The sequence below is a fragment of the Thunnus albacares genome, chromosome 11, assembly GCF_914725855.1.
Source record: "Thunnus albacares chromosome 11, fThuAlb1.1, whole genome shotgun sequence".
Lineage (NCBI taxonomy): Eukaryota > Metazoa > Chordata > Actinopteri > Scombriformes > Scombridae > Thunnus > Thunnus albacares.
The window spans coordinates 24420107-24446866 of NC_058116.1; the positions used below are offsets into that span (position 1 = coordinate 24420107).

Genomic DNA, 26760 nt, shown 5'->3' on the forward strand with positions numbered 1-26760 from the left:
TTTTTATTTTATAAATAAAAGGATGAATAGTAGCATGTTGGAATGGCCGTGTCATCTTGAATTCATGTTTGGTTTGCAGCTTGTTTTTCGTGGTCATTCCCTTCTCTTCAGCCTTTCCTCTCACTGTATTAGATGCTGTGTAGTAAAACTGAAATGATTAGTTGGTCGAAAGAAAGTTCTAATTCTAAAAATAAGCTGGTTCCAGTGTCTCAAATGGGAATATCTGCTGGTTTTTGTAGTTTTCTATGACAGTAAATTGAATCTATTTGCATTTTGGACTGTTGGTTGGACTAAACAAGAAGTCTGAAGAAGTCGTCTTGGGCTCTAAAAAACTGTGACATTTTTCAATATTTTCTATTTTAACTATCTATTAACTATTTAAAGACCCAATAAATGAAAATAATAATGAAAACAGTAATGAAAATAATTGTTGGGAGCAGTCTTACTGTGTAGAGAAACTCTAGACTGCTTCTAAACTCAGATCATTTTAGAGAAATGATGCTTTGCTCATGTTATTCATCTTATGTGGGTATAAAGAATATAAAGAAGGTGCTCTCAGTCTGAATTTATAAAGGCTAGTTGCTTTTATCTGAATCACTTTAAAATGTGCCTCTCATTCACTCATACACACACTACATTCACACACACAGATGGCAGGGAGCTACTATGCAAGGTGCTGGCTGAACCACCGGGAGCAGTTCGGCGTTCAGTGTCTTTCCCAAGGACACTTTGACATGTGGACAAGCTGAGGATTGAACTTCCAACCCTGTGACAACTTGACAACCCGTTCTACTTCCCGAACCACAGCCGCATTCCCGACCTGGTGGTACACCCACAGTCCATAGAGTAAAAAAAAGACCTTTTAATATTCATCAAAAGCATTTCACATTAATGCCGGCTGCTACGTTCAACAGCCGCTATGAAGGAGGTGTTTGTGTCCTACAGAGGAGCTTTGCATCCTCACAGTTTGCTACGGGCTGCAGAGCAGAGCGTCGCAGACTCCAGTGAAATGCGGCAGCAGGCAGACAGGCAGCGCTAGTGGTTTTTGGAAGGAAGATGTAGCAGTCCTATTACTCACCTCTGTTGCAGGGATAGTGCTGTGTTATACCTCCCAGGGGTTCTGTTCAATCATTGGCACACACTTTATTACCTTGTTCTGTGGAGATGTGTGTGCACTTGCAGCAGAGCCCTCTGCTCTTAATTTATGTATCGCATAGGGATTTGTTTTCTGAAGCACTGGTGCTATTTGAGGGGTGTTTTTGCGTATCAACTTCTAAAAATGCTCCTGTGTGTTAAATAAATAGCTGTGTTTGCCACGGGTCATATACACATATCTCCATCCTTCTCTTTTCCTCCTCTGACACCAGTGCTGCGATGATGCCGCTGCTGCAGCTTTTTTTTTTTTTTTTGCGACATTCGGCACAGATGTTGTTGTGACCCCGGTGGGTCAAAACACGTTTTTCCCCTAATTATTCCAACAACATCTGGGCACAAGGCAGAGAGGAGGTGGAGGAGGACGTTTGTCCTGGAGGGCGGTCGGCTGTAATCGAACCGTAAATAAGACATGGCTCAGGGGATGTGGGATGCTTGTGCAAGCAAGCGTGGGTTTGTGTGTGGGAGAGAGGCCATTTCAATAGAGTGTGCAGCAGGGCAGGGGGGGGAGGGGAAGAGGTGGAATCTGCCATATGGATGAGAAAGACAAAGGGAGAAATGGAAGGGAGGAGAGGAGGAAGGAGAAAAGGGGGAGACTCAGCGGCCCACGTCAACTCACTTAATGCTCCCTGCTGGCCCCGGGGATGCTGACATCACAGTTTTGTTGATTCATTCCCCCTCTCCAACTAGTTCCCCCATCTTTAGCAGTCAGTCTCTATTCCTGTTGCCCTTGTGCTCCTCTGTCTGTAATGCCCCCCCCCGATCTGTCTTCCCGTCCTCTAGTATGACCTTGTGAATCCGGAGTGATATTGTCAGGTCTTGTTGATGCATACGGCTAATGCAAGATAGTGTTTATGGTTCCAGAGTTAAAACTGCGTGCGTTATGTAATATTCCACATAGGATATAAGGTGGAGGCTAAAGCCAATGTGCCACAGGGATGAGTTACAAAAAACTGATGGATGTGATTGCTTTAAGTAAGAAGTGTTCTTTCTTGCAGGCTGTGCTGCCTCATTCAACACTAGAACTGCCTGGATTACATATTCAAAAACTGCCCCTGGGTCATTCTGACCCCATACTGTAGAATTTAAATGTTTTTGCTGCAGGACAAAGGTGTGGCATAGCGAGACTACATGTGTTGGGCAGTGCAGCCGCACAGGCTGATGAAAATGTGTCCCCGCTCTTTGAGAGCCCACCAGCACAGTGTAATAGTGATATGACACTGGAAAACATGTGCAGGGGGTTTGCATTGCTGCATGATCTGATTTTGTGTCATAGTGTCTGTATGAAGGCTACTTAAATATTTGCACACCTTTTTGTGCAAAAAAAAAAGCTGCATCAGCTGTTTGTAAGTTTAAACTTTGCCAAGTTATAACCTAAATGTTTACTAAGTTTAAATTTATGTATCTCTAAATTAAAACAGGTTGCACCACACAAACTAGTTCCTACTAAAAGAGTAGTTGTTTCTAAATATTTACACCCAGTAACTGCCAGGAGAGACTGTTGGATAGCTGACAGAACATTAGCATGCTAACAGAAGACCCGTTTAGAGTAAGTAGTAAAAGAGAATACAGAGTCTGGTTGATATGTTTGACCGTACACTTGATAAAACGCTGTCTAACAATGATGTAAACTGGGAAAAATGACATTTCACAAAAATAACACAGGATACAGTATCAGTCAAAAGTTTGGACACACTTTCTCAATCAAAGGAATGGGAAGCTGTGTCCAAACTGGCAAGACTGGGACTGTATCTTAAATTTCAAAAAGTTATGCCAAAAACATTAGACTAAATTACCAAAGAACATCTGCTGGGTTAGCACTAAACTTATTTTTTCATGTGTAAAAATAACATATGTACAAATTTGTACATATAACAAAGAAATAAAATGGACAGTGTTTGAAGCATATGACCAATCAAAAACATGGCAGCAGACGAAGAGCAAACTGTAATATTAGACAAATATGAGGAAGTTAAACACGTAATCCAGGCTAAAAGCAACACAACTGCATGACTCTGACGTGTCGCACTGGCAACATACGGATATAAAAAATCATCAAAGCCAAAGCTTCTGCCGATCTCTAAGACTCCATCATGAGGGAACCTGCTCACTATTTGTGACCGAGCTCCATCTTCTATGAATGGTGATGCTATATACGTGTTGATCTGTTATCTCGAAACATAACCTGCTACGGAGCAGGTTAGGTGTGCAAGCATAGGTTACCATGGAAACGTCCCCGTTAAGAAGTGAACCACCGTCATAACCCTGAAAATCCAGGATTAAACCTGAAGTTACCTCACTAACCCCAAATCCTGCTTTGTAGTACAGGCCTCTGGTCCAGCAGCACCACCAGCAACGTCCAACCAAAACATACACAAAACACATTTTCTAAGACCTAATATTTATAAAACTGAATTTAAGAATTTTTAAGGACTTGCAGACACCCTGTCATTCCTCTTATGTGCTTTATTTATGTTGTAAATAGTTGTAAAGACAGCTGTAAATAAACAGTGTACAATTACTCAGTCATTCACTATTTTTCATTTTTCACCAAATCGCTCGAGCAGAGAGAAGAGCCCGTCCATTCTCTCTCTCTCTCTCTCCTCTCAGGTGCCTCTTCCTGCAACCTCATGTCTTCTTCATGAGCTGAAGAGGCTCATCCTCTCTCTCTCTCTCTCTCTCTCTCTCTCTCTCTCTCTTCTCTCTCTCTCTCATAAGTGGTTTTGGCTTCCGAGGACAGGAGGACGCGGTACGATTTTTCTGCAATTTGAACAGCAGCGTACTTGCTGACAGCACCAGCTCAGCTTCAACACACCTGCCTGACTGTACTGTGACAAAATCATCTCAACTCAAAGCTCCACTAACACTGTTTCTCACAAAAAAATCCTCATTGCCATAGAGATACAGTCAATTATGTTATTTATACTGTAATAATAAAAATCCAAACCGTTCAATAAAATAAAACTAAATTTAATATAAGCCAATCTGTTCATTTCAATACATTTATATTTATGTAAATTTGGTGATATCTGTAAATATAGAGCCCCAGAGGCAGCGCTGTTCTGTCCAGTAAAAACATGAAGCTTCACTTTACATTCAGACAAACTAATGTGGCAGCTAAAATTATTAGATTTCATCTGTAGTACCAACATTTATCTTCCAAAAGCAATTATATCATATATCATAATGCTACGGAGACATTAGAGCCAGCGGTAAATTAAGCTGCACAGATCAGTTCATCAGATCACGTTCTCACCGGGATGACGACCAACGTTGACCAGCTGATCCTCGCAGGAGTCGGGCTGCTAAGCAGCTGAGATAACCGGCTGGTCTCACCCGGTCAGCAGCTCCTCACAACGCTGAAAACATCGGCGTTATTTGGATAAACTGACCACATATTGGGAATCTAAATGGTTACTTTCTCGCCTGAAAAAATATTGAAACTTAATGAGTGACATATTAACAGTCCTACATGCATTCTGGGATAGGTTGGGCCATGAAGGATCCATCTGTTGGATCCTCCACATTCGGTAAAAGAAGGCCGCATTTCGAAATAGGAGAGCCTTAGTTGTTCTGCTGTGACACATTCGGTCTTCAAACACAGCTTTTGAAGGATGCGGCCCCTGAATTGAGACAGTAAAGTCCATACATGTACTGGAGGCTTCAAGTTTCCACATCACACTCGTGTACATTGCATACAGGACCAGGATTGGCTCCAAACTGGTTGCGATGTCACAAATCATACTCATAAGGCCAACCCCCTTAAAACTGACATTTTCAGTGAGCACAGAGAAACTTTCCACTCTCAGCAGAAGAATGTGAAAACAGCCTTCTAGTGTCAAACTCTGCACATACCTCATTCTGCACAGTGAAGCTCAAACATCCAACTGTAGGAACAAGAAGAAGTTTTGAGTGGAACTTAAAGTTTTAATGATGCAACCCGATACACTAAATCACCAGTTTGAATCTAGTTAGTAAGAACTTAAGGAGGAGTTTATACACAAGCTTAGTGATGGATTTCTGAACGGCTGGTGCAGCCCCAAGGTGGCCAGAGACGGTTGCAGGTAAGAAAAAGAACAAATGCAGGGAAAAACTCACTTCTTGCAACACCAGTGGTCATTTAAATGTGTGCTGACCGAGTGTGTTTTTCTCTGCATGTGGGCTAATGAGTGAAATAACGTTGACAGATCAGTTTGACACCATGACGGTTCAAACACTGACGGAGCGGCAGAGCTCAAAAACCTGCCTCATTCGTTGAAGTTTCATATGTTACCCTTTAAGGACGGGAGAAGATAAAATGTCGATGTTCAGTCTGCGCTTCAGCAGTTTTAGAGACGCTATACCGTGATAGATGGGCTCTTGTATTTGATGTGGGTGTTGCAAAACAAGACACTGCTTTTTCTAGAGTCAGAGGTATACGGAGGGTTTAGACAAATAGATATAGACACTTACTTAGAGACAGCATTCCTATAGTAAACAAGCTATACATCTCTCACACTTTGTTGTAGAGTTCGTAGGCCCTTGTCTAACAAACACATTATTCCCAAATCTTTTGAAGTTGGAGCAATCTGTGTGGATGGGTTTCCCCCCCCCCCCCCAAAAATGTTGAAAACACAATTATCGTGTACATTTAAGTATATCTGCTGAAACTATCAATTAGTAGATGGCAGCAGAGGAAAATCCCCTCTCAAGGTTAAAAGGTTCAAGGTTTTTTTTGAAAGTGTAGATGAAGATGGAAGCTTGATGAATCACATGTCCTGCTCGGAAACATGTTTGCAAGGGTGACTTCACTGACATTTTGTCCAACAGAACAGAGCATGTATGCATAAACCACAAACTCACAGCAATTAGTAGCTCTGGCCCCTTTTTTTGAGCGCGTATCAACAAAGGCATAAAGTCAAAGTGACACTGTGTAAAGGTGTTTTTATTACTGGGATATTCAGTAAATTTGCCAGTCTGGGTCAGCTAATCTGGAGGTCAAACAGTCACTATAAATCTTTTCCTCTGAAGCCATTTGCAGATCATACTGCACACCTTTCCACCGGGATAACACATAAAATACGTCGTTTCTTTGCAAGTGGTGCGCTGCCAAAACGTTATAAAACTCTAGAATTATTGTTCCACATGTTGGAATAAGTGGATTGTCTAACTATTTTTACAGTATTTATTAGTCACGGAGCGTAACGAACCCAGGAATGTCAACTGAATGTCCCGCACGTACCGTTACACCCCTACCTGTGACATACAGATGAAATTTCATTGGTCGCAGTGATAAGATCAACAAAGTTTCTCAACATCAAGCATCTTTTATGCGTTGGGAATTTACAAGGTCCTGTCAAACATATATTGAGTATATGACTACCCGCTGATTTTAATTTAGCCCCATCTGTAAATGGGAACAAGCCTTTCATTGATTGAAGGCCACTTTCCTTTTGAAGTCTAGGAAAAAAAAAAAAGGGAATGAGATTTCCAGGGTATGTAGAACTTGTTTTGTATTATTAAGTATCAAGTGTGGTTGCTGTGGCTGCATCTTTCATGGTTTTAAACCCTACAAATTATGGCTTTGGCTACAATTAAATGAGAGCTGGCTGTGGGACTTATAGACTGCAATGAGACAAAGAAACATTTCAGACGTTTCCAAACATGGGTTTGGATTGACTGCCACTCACTGATCGGAGAGATCAACTTTGAAGACTGTCTATTACTGATAAGGCAGAGAAAAAGAGGGTCAAAAGGAGGTCAACGTGTTGCAAAAAGGTCGTTAGTATTGTTCCGACACCCCGACAGATTGTTGTGTTGTCATCAGAATGAAATCCCACGCAAAAAGTTGTGTGTATCAAAAGCATGAATTTCTCTCATGAGCCTGTGTAATAGAGAAGGAAAACCAATAACATGCAACAGCAGACATAAACTGATAATGCAAGACACTTGAAGGAGATGTTGATCATCGCTCTGTGCTCTAATGAAAGCAATAGTGTCAAAAATGTTTAAGACAGCAAGCAAAGTATATTCGAGAAGCGGTGTGTGTGACCCGCTTACTGTAGGTTTGCATTCCTGATGCTCGCTCTGATCTTCACTGCCTGCAGTTCCCTGCATGCTTGAATTTCCAGAATTAGCTGAGCTGAGGCTGGGTAATCCCTCCAGAATTTTTGAATTAATCTGAAGCTGATATCTAGCTCATCCACCGTTCACACAGAGAGTCAAATTCCTCGGAGAAAACATCTCCTCCGCTGCTAACTGCTCATATTTGGAAGTGATAAAAATTATGGTAAAAATCTGAATTTTTGTTAATCGTCACTCCTAAATGTGGTGTTTGCGAGCCAAATGTTGTAAAACCTGTCAATCCCTTTGTGCAAACTGCCCTCCATAGTCCCGAGAAAAGATTAAATTAATAAGAGGTAGCAAAATAATAAAAAGTATAGACTCATACAAAAATAATCCCTCTCAATCATCACTTATGACTCACTAGAAGTGTGTGTTGGTGTCCGTATCTGTAGAGACTTTGCCCTCTGCCTGTGTTCTATTATTTTGCTGTGTTTGGGACATTTCTGGGCATCAACCTCTGGGCAGTGGGTGTGTAGCCCCGAGCCAATAACAGCATGCAGGGTGTGAGGGCGGGACTCTATAAAAACACAGCGACATAGCGCTGCATTACAAGCGTAGAACCGCTGGTGTCGTTGAGCTGGGGAGGAAGAAGGGCCAACTTGTTTGAATGTTGTTTACAAACCACAACTGACAAATCTTACTCATTCTGCCTTTAAACCATTTTGGCATCGCTCTGCACCCTTGCATGTACTGAGAGGAAATATTCATTTTACATACTGTGTAGTCATTGCCCCTGTAAAAATTGGTAGGTCAGGTAAAACAAGCCCAGGGATACAACAGTTGTGTCTAAAGAAGACTGATGCCTCTAGTTTCACATTGGTGTGGTTTGGAAGGAAAGGTAGATTGGATCTTGGTTCTTATTACACAATTCCCACCATTTTTTGTCTTTTAGATATAGTTATGTTTATATTTGACTCAAACTGGCTGCTGTTCTGTTGTATAGGAGATGTATTTTATATGGATGTATGAGGGATTCTGTGCATTGGGCATATCTCTATTTTTTTTTCCTCCTTGAACCCAATATTAACAACTTGTTGGTACTAATTGTACTTAATGGACCAGTGTGTAGGATTTAGTGGCATCTAGTGGTGAGGTTGCAGGTTGCAACCAATTGAACACCTCTCCCCTCACCCTCTCCTTCCAAACGTGTAGGAGAACCTACGGTGGCTGCGAAACTCACAAAAACACAAAAGTCTCTCTGTCAGCCGGTGTTTGGTTTGTCCGTTCTGGGCTACTGTAGAAACACGGCGGTCCAACACGGCGGGCTCCGTGGAAGAGAACCCGCCTCCCTACGTAGATATAAAGGGCTCATTCTAAACTAATGAAAACAAGATTCTTATTTTCAGGTGATTATACACTAATTAAAACATAATTATGAATATTATATTCCATTTCTGCCAATTGATCCCCCTAAACACTACACACTGGTCTTTTAAAGGAACTGGAAGGAACTAATTAGCTGTTGTTCTTCTGATAATGAAGGTTCTCTCTGGATAGACACCTTGTTTGTGTTTGCATGTGAAGAGCTCCGTATCCTGTTATTGATTTCCAACATTTATTCACTGAAGTGCAGCTCCTCTTTGCACAGCTGAGTTCTGTGGGGTTCAACGGAAAATTCTGAAAATGAACCGATGGATACAAACCCATTTATGTCGACATATAATCGCTAGAATTAAACAATAAAAATGAAAAGGGAAAAACCATACAGAGGACTGAAATGTGCCAGCTCATCAAATGACCTGTTGTAAGGTCAGCTACAGAGCGGCTGCCGTCAGCCTTCCTGTAACTGTTGTATGTAGCAAGCTGGGGGAATTTCATGCATGTTAAGGAACATCTCCTGCGGTTTGTTACTGGCTAAAATACCTTCTGCAATGGTGAGTTATTTACCAAACAGCATTGCTAACTTTTTATCACTCACATCCCCCACTGGAATATGAATCCTTACCTGCGCTTTTTTCCATCTGTGCATACTTTTATTTATTGCTTTCTAGCAAGCCCGAACACACACTTCCCCCCCCACCCACAAAACTTAACTTTACAGGACAATTTCTTGTTATCCCGTAGTGACTCATTGTACAATCACTTTGGAGTAAAGTCATCACCCCTGAAGGGCTTTGCTCTCTGTAATTCATATAATCGTATCTTGAAGTCAACTGAAGTTTTAGCCATTTGTCGTACGGTTGACCCGTGTCTTCGTCGCTCAACTTGAACCAGCTGTTCAGAGAGTTAGGAGTTAAGAGAGACCTTTTTCACGTGGAGGATGACTCCTAATATAGATGACAAGGGCATAGCGTTCTAACTTAACCTGCGCCTCCGGCAGGCTTTACTCATCTTGTTTTTCCCCCCCCATCTCCTCCATGTGTCACCGCTTCAGCAGTTCAACATCGTGACTTCTCTCAGTTCTGGAAGACATACCGTTTGAAGACAGCTGTTCAATACCGCGACCACAGATCAGCTGTAAATATTTTAGGGAGATAATTTTTAAAGGATTTAGTGCCAAATTTATTTCCTCTTAAGATGCATTGTTATCCAAATCACTAGAGAAGAGCTGCTTCATCTACTGCCAGTACTGCTGACCGAGGATTTGTTCAGCTGCCTCGGTCGGGCGTTACAGTAACAAGGGTTGCTCTCAAGTTTTTAGCTTCAGTTGGAATAGAGAGATCTCCCAACAGTTGTATTCAATCACCATATAAGAAGGTACAAATAAGTACGTTAGACCGTGTGAGTAACATCAGGTCTCATTTACAAATATCTTTTTTTTAATTCATTCATCATTTGGACGTTAAATGTTGCACACAGTCAGAAATTAAGCTGTTAAGCAGAAACATCCCTGTGCAAAGCATCAGAATATAAAAAAATATAGAAAACAATTACTCATTGGAGGGGTGACATCACTCAAATGGCCTCGGGGGGGCGTGGTAGTCCCCCCCCCCCCCCCCCCCCCCCCTATAGTTCAAGCTGGAGAAAAAGGTCATACTTGCCGCTCTGCTTCTCTGCGTGATCCTGACCAGGATAAACTACTACTGCAGATTTCTAGGTGGAAACAGTGCGAAGACGAGCCCAGAGAAACACAGAGAGCCTGGCAGGATGTCACCAGCGGTCTCTCATCTGTGCATATGAATGTATCATGAATGAGGCCCATTGAAGATTTATTGTCATTAATTAGCTGATGAAATGCCCATGCAATAACTTTTTATGAAATGTTAGTTACTAATGAACTGGATTTTGTAATTTCGGAGCCAATTCTTTTCTCTCCACAAAGTCAATATACAAGGTTTTGGTGTTGCACTTTAGGCCTACGGCGTGTTTTTATTTAATTTTTTTTTTCACATCTCTGACACGTGTCTGAGTGGAGTTAAGCTCTGTTTTATTGGTGAAAAGACCACAGCGGATTAAATATTTATCTCGTTGACGCTGGCTGAGGTCTAACTCGCGCCCGCATCTCTATGACTCTTATAATATTAATTTTCCCTCCACTTGTTTGTAGTCTGTGGGCAGCTAAGAGGAGCGCAGACAATGATGATAGCTTTATGATTTATGAGGCCAATGTTTGATGGCTCTATGGCAGAGATAAATGGGACTGTGGTTAGTCAGCCAATGAGCTGGTCCTCTCTCTCTCTGTGTGTGTGTGTGTGTGTGTGTGTGTGTGTCCACATTTCTGTACGGACGCATTCTCGGTCTCTCGCAGTCAAACATGACCCTTTCAGTGTAGCCATCATAAACTCCAAGACAGGAGCTCGTGATTGATTGCTTAGTGACAGTTATATGTCCTCTGTCATCAGTGAGCTGGTTATTTCCTGGTGATTGATTATTTTTATGCCGTCCAATGAATCAGAGAGGTCTGGCTGAGCGTTTCTGGTCATGAGACTGGCATAAGTTGTCTGTCCTTGAGGCAACTTTTGAGAAAACACAGTTTCATAGAAGCGTGCGGCATCGCTACCACTGCTTTTAAGGAGAAAGAACAAGAAAGTCTTTTTTCCGTCATGTAATGACTTTGTAACAGGGCTAAGTGCATTTTCTAACTTTGAGTTTGTTTTCTCTTGTCTGAACCCGTGGATGAATTGGTAAACTTGGCGTGTTTCCCTCCTCGGTTCTGTTTCTTTTCACACAGAGAAAAATCCAAGCGAACCAAAATGCATCACTGCAAGCCAAGTTTACTCCTCATCGCTCATTGGTCAGATGTGTCTGGGGCCGGAGCAAAAAACATAAACGCAGGAAGAAGGTCCTGTCTTCCCACATATCATAAACGCATCGGACTTTGTCGCGCTAGTTCAAGTCGGACCTCAATTCATTATCCGACTAGCTGTTTACAACTGTTGATCCATCCCAGCATGCAAAGCACACCTGGCCACTGAGCCGTTCAGCTCAAACGTCGAGGTCTGATCACGTTCCCATCACAAATGAACCGCTTCAGAGTTTGTTTGGAACCAGACCTTAAGGGTCCGCACCGAGGGGGAAAACAAACTAGAGTCCGATTCAACCCGATTTAAAAGTCTGAAAACACCCTGAAACCGTGGCGTGTTGATGCACTAATTAAGACTCTGCCTGTATCCTCGGAGCAAATCCTCGTCTAATGTACGAGGATGTAAGAGACTCTTGCAACTTCTGCTGTGAAATGAAGAGCTTGTCAGTGGGAAAAAAAAAAAAAAAGGACTCAAGAGGGTTCATCGTACCGCTTTAATTCACTGTCTGCACATGGCTGCAAAAAAACATCAGTTATGAAATTGAAAACGTCTTTTCAGATGAAGATTTTAACACTAAAACCTGTTTGTGTCTATAGTTCTTATGAGGTTAGGGTTAAATAAGAGTTATCTGACATGCACCAGTTAGAATGGCTGCTCCAGTCATTATGCAATTAACCAGATCTGCAGTACGCTATAAATGTTAGAAAAAAAAAAACACAAACAGAAGGCAGCTGAGAGACAGAAGTGAGATTATGTTGCTGCTTTGCATTGCTGGATGTTCAGTTTGTTTTCTGCCCTGCTACTCCTTCACTGTACACACATCTCTTCATTAGTTACAGCAGTAGTTGAAACCGTCATACAGGTTTTACTGCATTGTTGACGATAACAAATACCAGCGCCTTTTAATTCTCTCTTTTGCCCTCTCTGACCTGTCTCTCTCTGTGTGTGTTCCCGATAGAGCGGTCTTCAACAGAGTGGCAAATTTCACACCTGCTCCCCCCCGCTCCCCGCCCCCCCCAGATGTTAAATCACAGTCTTTGCAGCAGCGGTTTGTACACGGATGTCAATGATAAATCAGGTTACCATATGTAGCTATATTTTCATTCCCTCCTCCCATATTTTGCAGTATCTCATACACCCACAATGCCCGTGTATTGACCCAAACACACTATTTTTAGCAGCGCTGCCTTTTTTTTTTTTTTTTTTGGGTCGTTTCACCAGCATGAAACCTCGTAGTTAAACACCGACGAACACTATGAATGCGTTAACGACGGTCTGACCCAAAACGGATTAACGCACATTATGAAATTTGTCCCAACATAAATAGGCGACGGCTAACGGAGACTAATTGCATTGCCTACTTTGGGGGGGGGGACACTTCAAATGAGTCTTGTAATTTGATTGCATGCATTTGTGTTGCAGGCGTTCATCTAATAACTTTTTTTTTTTGTGTGTGTGTGTGTTGGAAAGATGCCACTCCACTTAACCTGGATTGGTATACTTGTAATGACTCAACAAGAAACAACAGACAGTGAAGTGAATCTCATTTACCCAGACATCGCCAGTAGACTTGCTTCATGGATCTCTTTAATTCAAATAGCCACCGTGTGTATATATATATATATACTATTAGTGTTGCACACGTTCTGTCATGGAGCTGGGAGTAGATGTTGCTTTGAGGTACAGTGCATTTGGCAAATTGATATTAATTGATTTAATTATCATTTACAGTATGAGTTTACACTCAAGGCGCTACACGTCGTAGGATTGTAATTTCGATTGAACAGTCGTCCCTGTGTACTACCACACACCAGCTGTGGAACACGCCTCGGTTCTGGTTTCTGGACATAAATGACAAGTAGTGCTTGGCGCTGCAGTGGTGCGTTTTTTTTTTTTTTTCCTCGGAGGGCTTAGTCACTCGCAGTTTCACTCGCCTCTCTTCTCTTCGCCTGTTTTATATTCCTGCCCGATTCTGTACAAATCTCTTTTGTCTTCCAGTAGTTGTCATGTCACAGCATTGTTTAAAATATTTTTTTTTTGATGAAAGAAAAGACTGTCATGACTTTTAAAGAAAAAAAGAAAAAAAGTAACTGGCTTTGTTTTTGTTTTGACAGTCGTTATCTTATCGATCATGTTTTAATTAAACCTCCGGGTAATAATGGCTATTTTCTACCGATCAATCTTGGCATTTTCACAGTTACACCAATTGGCCTCGGGGCCGTTCTCCGTTGTTTGTCCATGTGTCACAAGTGGTATCTCAGACACGCCTGACTGGACTTTGAAAGCACTTGGAGGAACGATGCACTTTCTCCATCGCATGTTGGGATTTACAAAAGCCCGCGGCCATAATAGGGGGGTTTAAAACATTTTCATACCATATGCATTGCTCTTTTCTCAGCAACTCCCTTCATGTAATCATTACTCCATAGAGCCACTTAGTAAAAGCAGACTTCCTACTTTTAAAAGCTGCTCTGTAGCAGTTAGTGTGAAGTGTTTCATTCAAGGGGCTAAAATCACAACTGATTGACCTTTTTTTGTATCCAGAGTTTCCCTGCTGTCCTAGACGTTCCGGTCTGCGGACCACTCGTTACGTGCCTGCTTTTCTTACATTTAATATCTTTCACTAAACTTTGAAAAGTATTGTAATTATAGGCAAGAATTTTGAATCATTTGTAGAGCTAGAATTACCAAGCCCAGTTGTGTCAGATCACAAGCAGCTTATGTTGTCTTGGATGCTTTTTTTTTTTTTTGGCATTCACCTTTTTTTTAGTTCACTGCAATGTCAGGGAGTTCTGATCAAAGACATGAACTCTAACTGAGAGCTCCAGTGTCTCCATCCAGATGATTCGAATAATTATGAGGGTTTTTTTTTTAAAAAAAAAAGGCTTATTTGGTTTCACAAACAGCCACCAGTTTCTCTCTCTGCTTTTAGCTACATTTCATGGTAGGGGACAAAAAACGAGAGCACATATGGTACATCAACCACGGAGATGACAACAAACAAAAGGTGGGAATGACAAAATGCTCAGGTTTCAGGCAGAAGGGGGCACGGTTTCATAGAGTTCAGACACTGAAGGATGGAAATTTTGGGGGTGGACAACCTAAAAATAAACATTACCTTGGTGATGGCAGATATGCATGTTCGTCTCTGCGCAGTATAACCAGTGAAATATTGGCTAAACAGAATATCGGTAGAACTCAGCGCGGCATAATTGCTTTTTTCTTTTAGAAAAGGAATCATATACAAGAATTATGTCGCTCCCCCGGGGATAGAGAAAACAGAGCATGCCACACACACACACATCCAAGGTGAAAAGTCATCTGACCTGCACCAGCTGGGTCTGGCAGTTCCTGGAGGGGTTGATGGAAACATATTTTGCTATGAAAAATGGGTGGCATTCCCCTTTAAGCTATTGAATCATCAACACTCGTTGCTGAATCACTGAGTTCCCATTCATGGGTAGCAAAATATAGCCGAGTAGAGTACCGCACTCAGTTACAGAAATGTAATTCAGTACCTCCGTGTATTGGATGTAGAAAAATCTTCCCTCAGCAGCTGGCGACTCTGATATGATGCTGCAAATTATACTGTTGAAAATGCACACACACACACACACACACACACACACACACACACACACACTCATATATAAGTTTGTGCAGCTATCCTTGTTAGGACATTGCATTGACGTTCATTCATTATGGACAGACCCTAAACCAAACCTTAACCAGGACCTTAGAAATGATGTTTTGCCTCATTAGGACCGGGTTCTGGTCCCCATGAGCGACTACTGGTGTTTATACCGGAAAAGATCTCTGTGAGGTAACAAATGCCCACACACACACACACACACACACACACACACACACACACACACACATACATACAGAGGTCCAAACACTTCCCCACACTGAACAAGGAAAGCTTTCTCTGCTATGTGAATGAGTAGCTATGGCTGAATGGTTGAGTGTGTCCTCTGTGTCTGTGAGGTCGACAGCCCAGGGAGGATTAGGAGGAAGCACATCAAATGAATGAGAAAGGAAGAAAGAAGAGAGGAGAGGAAAAAAAAAAAAAAAAAATCTGATGGCTCAGGAAAACCCGCTGCATTACACTTGCTTTTAGGGAATTATTTCTGCGGGGTCTGATAGAGGACATGCACGCACGCAAAATATCTTCAGGCTTAAATATCTCATTAAATCTACATCAATCTGATCAGCTTCGACCCCTCCACCCCCCCCCCCCCCCCCCTCCGTGTGTGTGTAGTTGTTGCTGGTGGTTCCTGTTTTTGTTTCTATTTCACCCCCCCCCCCCCCCCCCCATCCTCCTCTTCTGTCTCCCCCCTTTTGCACAGTGCACTTTCACGTTTATTTTTGTAGATGTGTTCCTGCATTATTCATTACTAACCGTGGTCTTGCCTTTGGCGTTGCCTCACGGGTGGCCTACATGCACAGGTTATAATCTTACCTTCTCACTTTGCAAAATGCTCATTTTTTTTTTTCCCCATTTTGTCTCTTGACACATTCTGGCGTACAGTTTCTATAGCTGCCAGTTGTGAAATCATGGTAAAGCTTTTATATAAGTGACAAAGGGTCTGTTGACGACCGCTCGCGGGACCCAGAGCGGCGGTGGCCAGAGCGGTTGGCGAGGGAAAGCAAGGGTGGGGCTAAGTTGTAAATGAAAGCTGTTTGAAAATAGTCGGTCTCCCAAACGCACGTCACCACTGCCAGGCCACAACATAGCTCCCCCGCTCCCTCTCCCTTACTGGTTTCCATATGTTCAGTTGGCACCACGCGTGTGACGCTCTCGCACAGCCTTTGCATGTAGAGGATTTAAAAATTCCCTCTCAACGTCAAACGTTTGGTAATTGGAATAATCAGTCGCTCCATCAGCCAGAATCCGTTTTGTGAAAGTGAAGTTGCGTGTGAAAATTGTGCACTCTGGTGTCGAAGGCCCACACTTCCTCCTCCTCCATTTTAATTATTTATTTTGACAAAACTAAAAATACAAACTAAAAACTTCACGTGTTGTTGGTTGGTTGGTCAGTCCACCACTTTGCTCCGTACTGAAATATACGGCTGTGCAATACGACCAAAATCTCATATCCAGATAATGATTCATATCACAATAAAGCACATTTTCTATATAGTTTATATGAAATGACCACATGGAAAGTCCTATTTCTTATTACATTTTGAATTATATACTCGACAAATAAAAGATAGGCTACTTACTCATATTTGATTATTTTTCTCCTTTTATGTAGAACCTTTCTGCAACTTTTCAGTTAAGCATCTAAAAAAATATAAAATATTAATGTATGTAATATTTTTTTGTCTTGGCTGGTCAGAGTCCTTCTACTTTTTGGAATTACCCCGTTCTGGGTTTCACATTCACTCTTCTCCATGTTTGTTTGTGTTGCCTTCATGCAGATTTCCTGCCCACATCCTTACTGTGCAGAAGAACTCAAAGTGTCCAAATGACAATAAAAACATCGCCGTAAAGAGTGTAATTTACAACACGATGAAATAAACGATAGAGCGTAATATGACACGATCGTCACATGATATATATCGTCATATCACACAGCCTTGCTGAAATATCTCAACAGTTATTACCTTTAGTTTTTTAGTGAAATGTCCTGACAACTATTAGCTAGATCGGCATGAAATTCGGTGCAGACGTCCGTGTTCCCCTCAGGATGAATTATAATGACTTTGTGATACTCTAACCTTTCATCTTTCTCATCTATCACCAGTTCAAAGTAACATTTTGTCCAAAAGCTGCTATTGGTCAGCTTCTTCGCTGAAGAATAAGAGCTGTTAGTTGTTAGAGAACATACTGGTCTGATCCCTACTGGTTGTGGTTGTGATGGTCCAGTTGGGGATAGGATTGATATTATATGACGATAGGTATCCTCTTAGCTTTATGTCATTCCCTGACATTTTCCACATCTGTATCTATATCTGCCGTTTGGACTAGCTGGCATTATAGAAAGTGCAGATACAACAATTTATTCATTGTTTGTTCAATCACAAAAAAAAAAGGTGTTTAGAATTTGTTTTGGCACAGAAAAAAACCTCTCAAACCATGCCCTCCACTTTGACATTTTTGCTGACCTTTAACTTTAGTACAGTTCAATCCCAACGGACGCTCTCTCTCTGCATTTGGCAGCCTCCCATAGTCGAGCATTTAGGAAAGCCATTGACAATAAAAGTAACCACTGTGCATTTGTTATTTCACACATTAACGCCGTCTCCTACCTCATTTAAGCGGATGTGGGTCAGGGGAAAAGAGTCAGACTGCAGTTCCTGCAGGGTGTTGAGCAGTAGATGTACCTTCATAACCACGTGTGCACATAAATCAGTGTTCTTAAACATGAGTTGTTAGTAAGTTGACATACAGCGTGCAAATATAGCCACCTGATGTTCTACACAGCAAAAAAAAGGACAGAAGGTAAAGAAAGACAGAGGGAGAGGAGTGTTATTAGTTTTACAGCTTGAATGCATTAAGCAAGCATTATTACTCACAGTCTACTGCACAGAACTCTCACTGCTTACATTATACTTTCCCTCCTGCTCCGTCCCTTTCTGACTATTAAACCAAAGAGACCTGCTCCCGGAAAAAACATCTTTTTTTTTTTAGGTTAGCTCACCTGTTCAGCACAAACTACAGTCAGCAAATATCTAGCCGTCGGTATACGCAGTCCATCGCCAGTCACACAACATTATGAATACAGTTTTGACGGGTCGTCATAGTGACATGAGTAATGTACACTCCGGAGGGCTGTGTCATCTGGAAAAAGTGATGACTCAGACTCAGATGTGTCCAAATAAGACATTCTAACAGGACAGACTAACAGATGGAGTTTTTTTTTTTTTATATATATATATATACAGCGCATGTATCTTCGGTTGCGGTTCACTACGTTGTTACTGTTTGCTCAGACACACTTAATATGTCGAGCCAGGATTCAAAGCTGATTGGTCTGTTTTATATTTGATTCAGGTCAGGACCTTCCTTGTCTGTGTTTACATGTGGTACCAGCGCAGGAAGAGTGAGCGCTAAACCCTCCAGGCCGCAGAGGATGCCGGCTAACCGAACCCATCTGTTGTATTTGTTAAGTGAACACTATGTTAAACTTGTTCACTTTGAGTCAGAGAGATATTTCAATGTGCTAGTTTCAGCGTCAGTTTACAAACCGGTGACTTGTTTTTTTTGGCTTCTTCCTGTCATATTAAATTAATCGTGTTTATAATTCTTTATTTCCCAGATTTATCAGTGTTACCAATGACGTTGACAAGAAACTAAAAGAAACAATGCAGTGATAAATAACCAGCTTGTAGATGCGAGTTTAAACAACTCTGTGCTTTTTAATATGATGATCTTAACACAACCCGCACACTTTAAAACAAGCCGCGTTTTCATGTTTATCTCTTAATTGACGCGTAACACAGTGATACAGCACAGAGCTCTCAATTATTTATCTGTGTGGAGTTGAGTTTGTCTGCGTCTGTGTGTGTGTGTGTGTGTGTGTGTGTTCATGCTTCATTACCAACTCATTCTTGCCTATAGTGTAACACACAGTCACTGCTCAAACACATGTCAGACTGAAGACTTTGCAATGAACACAGAGAGGTTAAAAAAAAAAAAAAACACTGACTACTAAATTCAAGGTATTTCTTGTAAAGTTCATGACCTGCGCTGAAAGCAAAACATGTCTCGCTGATGCCATTAATGGTAACATTCACACACACACATATATATATAAACACACACACATGCAGTTTTTGCCCACGGTCGCACCACGGGGTCGCGATGTATGTGATGGAGTCAGTCACACGAGAGTGACCTCTTTTAACGCAGCCGCTCTGTTTATTCCCTTTTCTAATGAGTGGTTGTGACTCATAATCTATACTGTGTACTAAAGCCGGAGGGTTAATCAGACTGATGGTGTGTCTGTGCGTTTTTTTTGTACAGTATTTGTAGCCCGTGTCAGACTGAGTTATGCAAAACGGCTCTCAGACATAATTTCCCTTGATTGGATGTCAATTATTTATGTGGTCTCTGTGTTCCCCTCTGGCAAGCAACATTTAGCCTTTTGTTAGAAATGTCAAGAGTTTGTCTTTAATATCGAGGTGCACCACTGGGTGTAATTTGTGCCGTTGTTATTGGTGTGACGGTATTTTAATAGTGCTGTGACGACAGTAGAACGTGAAACGGGAGCGAGGTTTGTTTGGTCAGCGGTCACATATGATTGTTGTTTGAGGTTTTTTGTCGTGCACACAGTTACGAGGTTCTGTCAGTAGGGTATCTATCTAATTAAAATCCATTGTTCAGTTTTTGATAGCATCCAATTCAGTTTCCTCTGTTTTTTTTTTTTTTTTTTTTTGCATACTAAACAAATCAGTCCACTCTGAGAATTATAGTAATTGGTTGCATTGCAGGCAGAGAATGTGTTAAAAACCAGTAACCAAAAAGTAATGAAATCAGGTAAAATGTAGTTATTTATAAAAAGGAATGTTGTCTTTGATTAGTCATGAAAAAAGCAACCTTTGCTAGTTTTCACGTTCTAATCGAGCAGCGTAATCAATTATTTTCCTACTTTGCCTTGTTGCGTTACATCGTGCGCAGTGTGACTGTGCACGTGCACGCACAATACTATGTTAATGCTGAAATAATTATAAGTCAGCTGTTCTTAAATGTTGTTACTGCCTCGCATTTAGTTTAAGACAAGCTGAAATTGAATCTCCTGTGGATCCTCGTGGGGGTTGGGTTGAAATGTTTCCCTCGCTGCCTTGTGCTCTGGCAAGATGCACAAAGCTGTCAACAGAGGCGTCAAAAGATGTTTTTTTGGAACGAGCAGGGAAAGCAGATGGGGAGGGGGAAAAGAAAGGATGCGGGTAGATCTCCTTCTTCCGTCGTTTTCTAAATAGGAATCCGTGGCATCTTCTCGCTTTGTGTCGGTGTTGTTCGTCCAACCTGAGAGGACATTTCAAAACTCCGTGACTTTTAATTTAGCATTTGTAACTGCAATATCTGTTTCCAATTCATTTTTTCTTTCTCAGTTGTGCTTTTAGTTGAGCTTCTTCCATTTCCAATTGGTATTTCTCATTGAATGCTGCTGCTGCTGCTGCTGGAGCTAATAGAGCTGCTCGTTGTGTTTCCACACTCATACGTGCAGAGGAGGCAGATGATAGCGTTGTCCTCTGAAAACCTTTGGACTTGTTTAACCTTTCAGATGTCACAGAAACACTTTCCTCTGGTCTTATAAATGATTATCTATCCACTTGATGTGCATTTATCCATATCTCCACATCTTTTAAAAACTGTAAAATGCATTATCTTCATCATACCATGTCACAAGATCATCTTCTCTCTCCTCAGAGGATAGTATCATACAGACTAAATCATGTGTATCCGTAAAATCACTTAGAGCACATTTGAATGATTCGACTCGGTCGATCACATTCCCAATGTCTTTGTCAGTGATTTTATTTCATTCTTTTAGCATGTGCACACTCCCAGTTTACCTCTGTGTGTTCCAAGTAGCGCATTGAAATGTGCCTCTGCAGCAGCGCTGCAGCAGTCTCAGCAGGAGGTGCTTCTTCCTCCATTTTCAAAAGTTCAAAAGTTTAAGGCTTTATAACGTTCTAAATTAGGAACACAATCCAAAGATGACTTTTGCATTTCTATGTTTCATTTGCATACATTAACTCACAGTATCCACTTTGATTTAATTCATCATGTGGCGGCTCACTTTTTCCTCCATCAGCACTTCGTCTGATCCAACAAACTTCTTTTAGAAGCATAACTCAATCCTTTCCAACCAATAATGTCCATATAATCCTTCAGATTCAGCCATTTTTTTGACAATTGTAGAATTAGATTCTGGCGGTGGCTGTGTAGGATTGTTTCTGACTTGTGTGATCCAAACATTTCCAAAAACTCCAGAGCGTTTTAAAGTTCAAAAGTCAAAATTTATTGGGGGAGGAGAAAAAAAAAAAAGATGGAAGTAATCATTTCCAAAATTCATAACATCTTTTTATCTAACGAAATCTTCTGCTTCAATCCATATTTGTTGGCGTTTAGCCTTTCAAAAACAACATCTTCACTCTGGTCAAGAAACTATTTGCTCTCCTGCTTTCCACACACGCACACAACTGTATTAAAGGTATATTAAATACAAATATAACAAAAATAAACAATACTTTAATCATTCAAACCACATAGCGTATGCATGCAAACAGTATAACTAAATTAATTACATCTACATATTTACATAATCACAATAACAAAAAAAAATCTATCTTGGCTGTAACAGCTGAAAAAGGAGAAAGAAACATCTGACACTAACACACACACAGAAAACATGATAAAAAAACATGCATTCGTGTTTTTAATCCTTCATTTACTTTGCTGTGGTGCTTTGTTGTTCAAAGGTTGTTTTTTTATTTTTTATTATTTCATTACGACTCTGACTTCATTCCAGTGTTGCACCAGTATTGCGTTCATGTCACATTTTGACATTAACAGGGCAGCTTTGATCACATGCCTTTATTCATATGACGGAGGGTTTATCCCGCCGCATTTCTCACAAAGATTTATCAACCCGTGGAAGGTTTGCTGAACATGCACGCTTGTCTTCACATTCACACAGCAACTCCCATTTATAGCCCTCTGCTATTGGCAGCTGAGCAGCTCCATTGGACTGACTAGATGTTAATTCCCCAGCGACACCTTTTGCAGTTACACTGGGAGTTTAAACGAGAGCGAGTCGTTCACTTCTTCCTCAACAGCTTCCCCCAGTATGTGACTTTCATCCTAATCCCTAAATTCAGTTTTCAAAAGTGAAAGCCTTTTGGCAGCCAACAAGCTCAAAAGCCATCAGCTGTCACGCCATCTGCATAATGATGCTGAAGTTTGTTGCAGTCATCCATCACAGTAATGGCATCATCTGGCCTTTCTGTTTCACCTGATGAAACCTGATATATGTCATAGTTTTCAAAGAGAATTTTAAAAAATGCAGTCAGTAATTTGTGGTGCTTCAGAATTTGTTTTTTTATCGATTGATTGAAGGATAAGAGCCAAAGTCACTAGTATCTCCTAGAGAGATTTGATGGCAGAAGCATCTGGAACGGTTAAACGACAAAATGAAGAACAATCAGCGATCGCTCCGTGAGATACCTCAGTCAATAATAACTGTCAGTGGCACTGGGAGGTCACTGAGAGAGGTTTTGTAAAAATTAAAGGATGTTTACTCTTGCCAACTTACCCTGTCATTCATCATTAATTGTAACCAAAGGCTGCTGTTTGTTTACTTGAGCACCCCCCCCCCCTCCACTTGCTAGCTCAATAACACTGTCTGTTAGGAAAGTTTTTCAAGGTGACAGAGCGCAACGAGACACCATAAACAAAGAATCAGAGCCACACAACTGATCCATTAGAAATACCTTGAATAACCCCAAACCTGATGATGTGGATCTGCTCGGGACACCCTTTATAGTCACAGAAAGATTTCTTGCAGTTATTAGATGGTGACAGATTTTTACTCTGAATCATCTGTGGAGATTTGAGCGTAGCCTTGGAGCACTTTTTTTTTTGTTTTAGCATTTTAACATAAAAGGCCTAACTAATACTCTTGAGATTCCTGTTTCTATGGTTCTCTGCAACTTTGTAAAGAAAAAAACTTAAAAAAGAACATAACTGGGTACATTTGAGGGAGATAAAGATAATACTTCAGGGATGAATGAAATACTGTAAGCCTTCCTTCACCAAATTATACAGCACTGTCAAAAATACAGTCAGACAGAAGAGTGTAACATTGATTGCATTTTTGCAAAGTATGCAGCATTAAATAATAAGGTTTCAGCAAGATTTTATTTTATTTAGTTACTTTTTCAACCTTACATAAAACGTGACAAAGGAGGCCTAACCATAGTCTGAACTGAGAACGGAGATGTTTTAAAGATGAAACCATTGATGAACTGGTGTTGCAGTGCTGTTTTTTTTAATGGTAGCAACAGCATCTCTCCTTAACTGAACTGAAAGGAAGGAACACAGATCGTTGAACACTGTTTTGGATTTTTAGCCTTCGGGAAACGTGACGTCAGAAAATGCAAGTGAACTTTTTCTCACTCTCTGAAAACATGGGTTATTTGCACAGTGTTGGAAAATTTGGATTAGCTTAGGGCAGGCTCCGTTAACAGCAGTTGGCACTACACGCAAACTGTTTTTGTTTTAAGGTTTCACAAACGAAGAAGCTGCATGATGTGCAAAGCTCGTTTAGGAATCAGCATCCTAAGGTATTTTTGTTCCCCCGATTCATCGACATTAAATCGCTTACCAGTTGTTGTCTTTTAATCTATCACGACTGACATCTGCCACCGTGTTTGGCTGCTCATGTGGAACCGCAGCGTTAGTTACTAAGAATGCAGAGTCTGTGCAAAAACCACTGAATCAGGGGCTGTTTTCAATAAGATTTGCAGCTGCTGTGGATTTTGTAACAGTCTTAGCATCTCAGTGAAAATGACTGTCAGGATAAACCACATAATGCTGATTCCTCGCTACTGCTGGGAGCCAGGCAAGGTTCATTTCTGGGATACGGGTTATCCCCATCCATTTCAGCAAAATAGAGCTGTCTAATGCAGTATTATAATGTGATTCCACTTTTGTTACAAGTGTGGAGTAGACGAGACAGAATCCCCAGAGCAGATCGTAGAGGTGGTTGAATGTGCTTAGACTCAAATTGATGTATTCACTACTGCTAAATTAGTAGTAACATACACTCTTGCCCTAGAGACTAGGCAGCTTTTTAAGTGCTGGCGTAGCCTCCTAGGGAGAAAACAAAAAGGTGAGTCATGGCAACTCGCAGCTTACTTGTGTCACAAATCTTTCACTGTATTAACAAAATCCTACCAAAGCTCCTGTAAGATGCTCCGGTTTCAGTGCTCGCTTGTTTTGTTTGCACAAAGATGCTGCCTTAAGCTCACATCCAGCCATAAAACTGAACAATTTTTTTTTTTTTTTTTTTTTAAATGAACTTGGTACATGCTGTGTGGGGCTAGTAAATGTAAGAAGACTATGCCAAGGACAATCCACATTGATTCATGTTTTGGATACACCGAGTCCCTCCGAGGCCGTATATTTAAAAGTCAGTGTTATCTATATTACATCAGTGCTGGGACTCGTGAGCCAGCTACGAGCTTAGATATATTAGTGTAAACTTGAAGAGTGCAAGTGAGGATTTGAGAGTTTTAGTAGGGTAGTGTGTGTGTGTTTGATTTTTGGCTTATATTCAGTAACATGGAGCTTCTTGCAGGCTTGTAAACACTAGAAAGAACACATGTCCATATATGGATTTTTGGGAAATGTGTGCGTCACAGTTTAAATACAGTGTTTAACTATGATTTTATATGGATGTTTTGACCTCTGGTATTTGTATAGACCCACAGTATTTAGACACCTGCTGAAATATCTACATTTAAGACCATATATTCGCTGTAACAGGCACATGTTGCATGGGAAAAATAAGTAAATTGAGGCTAACTTTGAGGAAGGTGACTCTTGTGCAAGAAATCCTTGTGGTGGCTCCGAGAGGTGTTTACTACCTCAGTGGATGTCTTGAATACAGATGATGGAGATACACACACACACACACACACACACACACACACACACACACACACACACACACACATGCACAGAGGGTTAGAAGATGCTGTTGACAGGGAGTGTCTTTTTCCTACCAAGTTGCCCATATGCCCAAGCGGATACCATATGGTCTGCGACACTCCGCCCCACAAGCCTTTTCTTTAAAGGGACAAGCCGACTCGCTGCTCTGTACTGTCAGAGTATCAGCTATAAGTTAAATAATCTTAAAGAAATTCATTTGTTTGAGTAGGATTATGATTTTTCTGGGGTTTTTTTTTTTTTTGTTGGCTATACTGTATATGCTAATACAGGCACATGATCTTCCATAGTTCATGAATGTTTCCTGGTGTCAGCATCAAATGTGCTACTGATGCAACTCTCATAAACGCCTGAACATTCTGCTCTTTTCTCCGTTTGTCACCGTTGAAGGGCAGAGTGTTTTTTTGAGAGTGAGACAAGAAGTGATTTTAATTTATTTAGAAGCCTGCCACTCAGGTTCGGTCGGCGCTAAATCTTGCTTCTGTCACCTCCCGTGTTTATTTTTTTTTTTTTTGTTTTCAAGATACCCCTCCGTCCTTGTGCCTGTAACAGTCGAATCGCAGTCGCTAATGTGATTGGACAATGGGACAGCATCTGCTCCCTTTTTCCCATGCCTCTAAGGATATCTCGGCTGTTTACTTGCCTCTCTCTTGTTTTCAATGCTGTTCTGTTGTGGTATTGCTGTATTTGGTGCTGGTTAGTGTCAAGCTGTCCGAGGCGGAGGTCAGGAGGTCGTTGGCCAGTGGTTTTTTTTTTTTTTTTTTTTTAAATTTTATTTTTTTTTAGCAATGCCATTTTGATCCGTGATGTCTTACTGACAGCCTGCTCAGATTCTTGGCCTTGTTTCTTTGAGTCGCTGCTTCGGGTTGAATCTGTGGAATGTCCTCAGAAAAGTCACATGTCATCTCCTTTTAAGAAATCGTACACTCTGTGCATGACACGCAGCCTTATTCCAGCACTACAGTTAAAAGCAGGGTGTTCTACTCCCCCAAAACATTTCTAGATGAAGGATTAAATGCAATCAACTCAAATATCTATATTTATTTTTTTACATTTTAGTCAGTAACATTTATTTTTAAGATATTAACATATGATGTTTATATTGCATGTCCAGAACACATCACATCAACAATATATTAATGATCCACTGTGTGTTTTTTTTTTTTTCCTGTAGGCGAGGTGTGTGTGGCGTTTGTGGACTGGCAGATAAAACAGCTTTCCCCTTGACTACTCAGTGGAACGGTGAGTTCAGAGCTGGCACTCACACTCAATGTGACTTACAAGCGGAACAGCGGGATTTCTAGATGACCAGCGTTTCAGACGAGTTGTGCGGATGGATATATTTGTGGGACTGTTATTGCGAAAGAGAGAGAGAGAGAGAACTAAAACAAAAAGCACAGTTACCGGGGTTTTGGCTGTAGCTTTTTTTGTACAATCCTCATTTGGCAGCGGGACAAGCCCGTTCCTGGATGTGCTCTTTCATCAGCGGAAACTAATCACTCCAACAGAAAAGCTATTGATATTTCTCATGTGAAACAAGTGTTACACGCAAAGTCGGGAGGGCGCTGACTACACGGCTCTTTCAAACCTGGAGTTATTCCAGTGACCGGTGGCCAATCGAGGGGGTAA

General features: G+C 41.1%; 1 protein-coding gene across 3 annotated transcripts in view; it reads left to right on the plus strand.

Annotated features, from left to right (window-relative positions):
• The window catches only part of adarb1b (adenosine deaminase RNA specific B1b), a 116903-nt gene that overhangs the window by 15750 nt on the left and 74393 nt on the right, over positions 1-26760 (plus strand). For all 3 annotated transcript variants that reach the window (XM_044365433.1, XM_044365432.1, XM_044365434.1), the window contains exon 2: positions 26306-26373. The gene's annotated coding sequence lies outside the window, so the exon portion shown is untranslated. The remainder of the gene's footprint in view (positions 1-26305; positions 26374-26760) is intronic.